The following is a 7,262-nucleotide window of genomic DNA, read 5'->3' on the forward strand; positions in this document are numbered from 1 at the left end:
TAACTGGGAAAACAGGCAAGCATGGCCTTGGTGTACAAAATGAAGCAGGACAAAAGCTAATAGAGTTTTGCCAAGAGAACATGCTGATCATAGCAAACACTCTTTTCCAACAGCACAAGAGGCGACTCTACACATGGACGTCACCAGATGGTCAGTATCGAAATCAGATTGATTATGTCCTTTGCAGCCAAAGATGGAGAAGCTCCATACAGTCAGTAAAAACAAGACCTGGAGCTGACTGTGGCTCAGATCATGAGCTGCTTCTTGCAAAATTTCGGCTTAAATTGAAGAACATCAGGAAAACCACTAAACCGTTCAGGTATGACCTAAATCATATCCCTCATGAATATACAGTGGAGGTGAGGAATAGATTTCAGGGATTAGACCTGATAGACAGAGTGCCTGAGGAACTATGGACGGAGGTCCGTAACATTGTTCAGGAGGCAGCAACGAAATCCATCCCAAAGAAAAAGAAATGCAAGAAAGCAAAGTGGCTGTCTGATGAGGCTTTACAAGTAGCTCACGAAAGAAGGGAAGCGAAAAGCAAGGGAGAAAGGGGAAGATATATCCAACTGAATGCAGAGTTCCAGAGAATGGCAAGGAGAGACAAGAAGGCCTTCTTAAATGAACAATGCAAAGAAATCGAGGAAAACAACAGAATGGGAAAGACTAGAGATCTCTTCAAGAAAATTGGAGATCTCAAGGGAACGTTTTGTGCAAAGACGGGCATGATAAAGGACAAAGAAGGCAGGGACCTAACAGAAGCAGATGAGATTAAGAAGAGGTGGAAAGAAGACACAGAAGAACTATACAGGAAAGATCTGAATGTCCCTGATAGCCATGATAGTGCGGTCACTGAACTTGAGCTGGACATCCTAGAGAGTGAAGTCAAGTGGGCCTTAGGAAGCATTACTAACAACAAAGCTAGCGGAGATGACAGTATTCCAGCTGAGCTATTTAAGATCCTAAAAGATGATGCTGTTAAAGTGCTTCACTCAATATGCCAACAGATTTGGAACTCTCAACAGTGGCCACAAGACTGGAAAAGGTCAGTTTACATTCCAATTCCAAAGAAGGGCAACGCCAAAGAGTGTTCAAACTACCGTACAATTGCGCTCATTTCACATGCCAGCAAGGTGATGCTCAAAATCCTACAAGCTAGGCTTCAGCAGTATGCGAACCGAGAACTACCGGAAGTACAAGCTGGGTTTAGAAGAGGCAGAGGAACTAGAGATCAAATCGCCAACTTTCGCTGGATCATGGAGAAAGCAAGAGAATTCCAGAAAAATGTCTATTTCTGCTTCATTGACTACGCTAAAGCCTTTGATTGTGTGGATCACAACAAACTCTGGCAAATTCTGAAAGAGATGGGGGTACCAGATCACCTTACCTGTCTCCTGAGACACCTGTACGAGGGTCAAGAAGCAACAGTAAGAACCAGACATGGAACAACCGATTGGTTCAAAATTGGGAAAGGAGTACGACAAGGCTGCATATTGTCGCCCTGCTTATTTAACTTATATGCAGAGTACATCATGAGAAACGCCGGGTTGGATGAATCACAGGTCAGAATTAAGATCGCCGGGAGAATTATCAACAACCTCAGATATGCAGACGATACCACCCTAATGGCAGAAAGCGAAGAGGATCTCAAGAGCCTCTTGTTGAGGGTGAAAGAGGAGAGTGCAAAAGCTGGTTTGAAACTCAACATTAAAAAAACTAAGATCATGGCATCTTGCCCCATTACTTCCTGGCATATGGAAGGGGAAGAAATGGAAGCAGTGACAGATTTTATTTTCTTGGGCTCCAAGATCACCACAGACGGTGACTGTAGCCAGGAAATTAAAAGACGCTTGCTCCTTGGGAGGAAAGCTATGGCACACCTAGACAGCACAGTAAGAAGCAGAGACATCACCTTGCCGACAAAGGTCCGTCTAATCAAAGCTCTGGTTTTCCCAGTAGTAATGTATGGCTGTGAGAGCTGGACTGTAAGGAAGGCTGAGCGCTGAAGAATTGATGCTTTCGAACTGTGGTGCTGGAGAAGACTCTTACGAGTCCCCTGGACTGCAAGGAGGTCCAATCAGTCAATCCTAAAGGAAATCAACCCTGACTGCTCATTGGAAGGACAGATAATGAAGCTGAAGCTCCAATATTTTGGCCACCTAATGCGAAGAGAAAACTCCCTGGAAAAGACCCTGATGCTGGGAAAGACTGAAGGCAAAAAGAGAAGGGGACGGCAGAGGATGAGATGGCTAGATAGCATCACCGATGCAATGAATATGAACTTGAGCACACTCCGGGAGAGAGCGCAGGACAGGAAGGCCTGGCGTGCTGTGGTCCATGGGGTCAAGAAGAGTCGGACATGACTGAAAAACAACAACAACAACTTACAGGAGCTGCAAAAGAAGCCACTGCAAAGGAATCATCCTGCTGGGTCAAGAGACCCAAGGTCACAACAGGAGCAGACCAAAAAACAAAAAACCCACCATGAAAACAGCAGGAGTGGTTTACTGCTTCAGTTCTTGCCCTCAACTTAAATGAGGCCTAAATACATGTACTGACATCTTCCCTCATTTAACCTGCGTGGCTCCTACATCTTCATCCTCAGCCTCTGTTAAATTTAATTGGGAAGCTCTTTGGGGCAGGGACTTGTTGCCTTCCATGCTGACAGTGTTGCATTAATCCTTGCAATTTGGGAGGCAGAAAGCAAAAGAAACCACAGAGCAGCTCATGACCTGAAGATACTGTGTGGTCAGTGCATGACAATAACATAAACAGCGGTGTTTGCAAAGCCATGTCAGCTGCTTTAGCAGCCAAGGAGGAATTGTTTAGAAATGGCATGCTGAGCAGATGCTGCGGTCGGGGCGCTTTGCGTCTGTAAGAGAGAACAAGAGAGCTGCCTCAGCCCCTGGGTGGTACATAGAGTAGGCTGGATCAGTGGCGATAGCTACAGTTTGCTGGCTGGTGTTGAATATGCACAGTTCGCAAACCATCCAGGTTGAACCAAGGCTAATCTGAAATGTCACTGCAAAGCTGCTAAGCCTCAGCATGTGAAGTAGCTGTCAATGGCACAAGAACCTCCTCCCAATGGAAAAGGAGCCCACCCATCTCCACTGACATTTGCTCATGAAAGTTGAACCTGGGTGAAGGAAAAATGGTTTGCGAGATACTTGTGGGGAAGCGGGGGGAAAGCTGAGAGACGTGAAGAAAAGCCCCCTCGCCCACCTCCACCCTGCCTCTGCTTGGCTTATTGTCTGGCCTTCAGTTTTTCCATTCAGGTAGCAGCAACCTACTGCAACTGAGGTCAAAATTTATTTTCTGCCTCTCCTCTGCAGCATCCTCTGGGCCTGCAGTCTTGAAACCCAGACAGCAGAGGAAGGAGCCCTCTGCGTCTGTTGGGCCTCGACCGCTGCCTAGAGCAGCCATGCGTGGGCGAGAGCGGCCCAGGGCTAGCCCGCTTGTGGCTTCTTAGAAATGCTGTCCTTCGGGTGGCTGAGCTACGAGAAAAGCTAGACTTGGCCTCCCGATCTCAGCCTCATGAGCAACTTGAGGTTTTGCTTTGCTGAGGCGATCTGGCGATCTTATCTCCTGAACACAGCAGCAGCTATAGCATCTGTCCACAATTCTTAGTTAATGTAATATTTATGCTCTGCTTTTCTGTTAAAATAACAGCCAAAATGGCTTGCAATTAAACAAAACACAAACTAGGTAGCACAGCAAAGCCGTAAGATTGCATATTCATTACAATAATAACAATAATAAAAGGCAGTGAGAGTAAAACTTCTGAAGACATCATAAAACGGCAGGTCAATGATACTAAAGGCTAGCTTGAATTTTAAAAAAGTCTTTATACCATCAGTGGTGTAGTGGAACCAGGGCTCTCAGGGTCGAAGGTCAGGATTTTTTTTTATCAGCAGGGATGTCATCTGCCACCACTCTCAGAATGTCTTGTTCCCTCTGAGCTTAGCTCCAATCCTCACAGTAGCTGGGCGGAAAATAATTTTCCCAGCAAGAATATATTCCTAGTTGTAATGTAAATTATTCTGGGCTAGCTTGGTCTTGAATGGGCAATTAAGTCCCATTAGCTTTACAAAAGACCTGCTCCTCCTAGCAGGATCAACACAGCTGCCTGCAATTTTGGACTGTCCTTGGAGGCATGGGTATAGGGATTGTCATGAAGACAGCCTGCACTTCAAAATGTACCACTATATACCATCCATCAAGAAATGGAAACAGAAGGAGCCTGATAGACCTCCCACAGAAGGGAGTTCCACAGTTGTGGTGTCACCACCAAGAAGGCCCCATTTTCTTGTACCTGCCAGCTGATGTTGCATATGAATGGGACAGAAAACAGAGCTTCTGAAGCTTTTCTTAAAGGCCAGGCAGGCTCACATGGGGGCGAGTGGTTTCTGAAGTAAATGTCAGAATAAATAACAATAGCTGCACTTTAAATCAAGCATTATGCAAGTTTCCTCTTCTCCAGGTGAGCAGTGATTAACTGCTGGAAGTCCTGGACTGTGAATTCCCCTTCCCTTTCATGTGTTGAATGAATGGCTTTATTGCATACCTTCAGTTTTTACCCACAGATGGCCTTCCTGTTTATAAACACTAGGACCTTCTATATGTGCAGCCCTGGCAAGAGCCCGTAACCCAGCCTCATAGTTTTCCAGTTTAGTGCAAGGCCCGGTGGACTGCTGATATTCCTTCCTCCTTCTAGTTTCTCACAAGTTTTTTGGCCATCACCATCCTCTCAACAGTTGACACAGAGTCTGGTTTGTTGAAGTGGTGACATGAAAAGCAAGAGGGCATCTGAAGGACATATTCCCGACCCCAAGCTCTTAGGGCATCACATTCACAGATGGCTTTAATTCAGGGAATCATATGGAATTCACCAGACACAGCATACAAGCAAGCCTAGTGGTCATTAGCATAAAACTAATATCAGGGGCCCCAATGAAGCTGTGTGTGATTTAAGAGAAGTGCCCTCTTGCAATGTTGCACATGATGATGGTCACAGTGACTCCATGATCCAAGAGTCATTCTCGAACAAGCTCTGGGGCATTGCAAGAGGTACTTTGGCATACTTCTAAAATTGTACACGCGCACCATTCTGGGTGCTGAAATGTTGTGGGCCAGTTTTGTCACAGTCAGACAAGGAAGATCCTTTTTCCAGGCATTATCCTTTGCTTTTCTTCCTGGCTGAGAAAGCCTTACTGCCGTGGCTAGCCTCCTTATGTGCAACATTTTCTGGAAATGATTTTACCTTGGGATGTTTCTCCTGATGGGACACAGCACCATGGAACTGAGCATATAGAGACCTTCCACTGGCCTCTGTCTATAAGTAAACAGGCTATGGATCCATCCGGCCTGTCATGCTGCTTGTCTTGTAGGTCAGGCTTGAGGCTCCAGCAACTCCCACCTCCACCCTGATGTGTTTCAGCATTTTTTCATTACAGCCCAAATTAATTTGGGCAGCTGTGTACCACCAGGTTGCTGTTCCTGCTGCTGATAGCAAGGCGGGGTGAACAGTTAATGTTCACTAGCAGGGGGTGGGGGTGGTCACCAGAGCAACAGATGTTCTTGCAGCTTCCTTGAACGTTAATCATCTTGTGATACAATAAGCACAGCTGTGGGATGCGGAGCTTTAGACGGAGCTAGGATGAGAAATAATGTCATTGCGGTTCAGAAAGGGCAGCAAAGAATAAACTGCATAGTTGGAGTAGCTCCTTCTGAACAAAGTTGTGCACTGTCGTTCAAGGTTGTAGATATCCAGAATGCCCCCTCCTACATTCCACTCAGTGGTGCAGTTAAATAATTTTAGACCTTGGAATTTTCTTATCTCCCCCCCCCCCCTTTAGATGGGCATGTGTACGACTTCAGTTGTGAAGCACACGGGTAGCATTTCTCTTCTTCCCTGCCCCACAACCGCCATTCCATGCTTTCCCACTGCTCCCACATTCCTGATACATTAGAACAACTGTTTGACAACCCTGCTAAGAAAAACAAACCTCCAAACATGTGCAGTTTTGCATTTTAAACTCACTTAAATCATAGCACTATCGTGACTACAGGAATACCTGCTGCTCTTGGGGGGGCGGGGGGCTCTGCTGCAGGCCCAGGACTTTGGCCCCAAAGCCGCACCACTGGTTCCACTAATGAAAATAGGGACATGCTTGTAATATCCCAGTTCCTGCTGCCCCTCCCCACCCTTCACTAATGGCCCTACCCCAGCTGCTGTGTTGATTAAATAGCTTCTCCATCAATTTAAAAGGTGACAGTGTTTGTGGACTATCCACAGAATGTGTTACCAACAGTTGAAGATACAGCTCAGCGGCTGCAGGATGTGTTAAGTGTTACTGCACATGCATTTTAGATGAGGAGAGCCATGTTGGATCACACCTAAGACCTCTCTAGTCCAGCACCAGCATCCTGTTCCCACAGTGGCCAACCAGCTGCCCACGGGAAGCCCACAAGCAGGACATGAGTGCAACAGCACCCTCCTGCCCATGTTCCCCAGCAACTGGTGTACATAGGCACAGTGTCTCTGAACCTGGAAGTAGCATATAGCCATCAGGACCAGTAGCCATTGGTAGCCTTTTTTTCTGTGAATCTGTACAATCATAGAATCACAGAATAGTAGGTTGGAAGGGGCCTATAAGGCCATCGAGTCCAACCCCCTGCTCAATGCAGGAATCCAAGTCAGGGCATCCCTGACAGATGGCTGTCCAGCCTCGTCTTGAACGCCTCCAGTGTGGGAGAGCCCACCACCTCCCTAGGTAATTGGTTCAATTGTTTTATTGATTATTGGTTCCATTCAACCAATAATCCCCTTTTGAGGCCGTCCAAATTGGTGGCCATCTTGTGATAATTTAACTATGGAGCATCCCTAGTCAATACGAGCAGTTGGAGCATATGGAAATAAATGGGTGCTGCCTAACTCTGGGATGCCCTTTGATTGCACCCTTGTTTCTCTACAAATCTACACTAACACTCTCTCCTTGACCCCATGCTGCTGCCTCAGACTTCCTTGCCTCCATTTCCTCTTTTAAGAACTTCTTCCTTTTAGTGACTGTCTGGCTGCTTTTAAAGTCAGTTTTACCAATGCATTAAGAAAATGGTATTTGTCCTTGCCTCATCCTCTTTGCACAACAGCTGAGATATGCAAAGGCGTGCTGTTTGTAACAGCCCTCCTAAAGAAGGAGGGAGGCAGAAGAGGAGACAGGAAGCTTCAAAGAGATAATGCAAGCAGTCGCTAGAAGGTA

The sequence above is a fragment of the Heloderma suspectum genome, chromosome 17 (assembly GCF_057233095.1).
Source record: "Heloderma suspectum isolate Gila_16-S chromosome 17, 16-S_ref, whole genome shotgun sequence".
Classification (NCBI taxonomy): Eukaryota; Metazoa; Chordata; class Lepidosauria; order Squamata; family Helodermatidae; genus Heloderma; species Heloderma suspectum.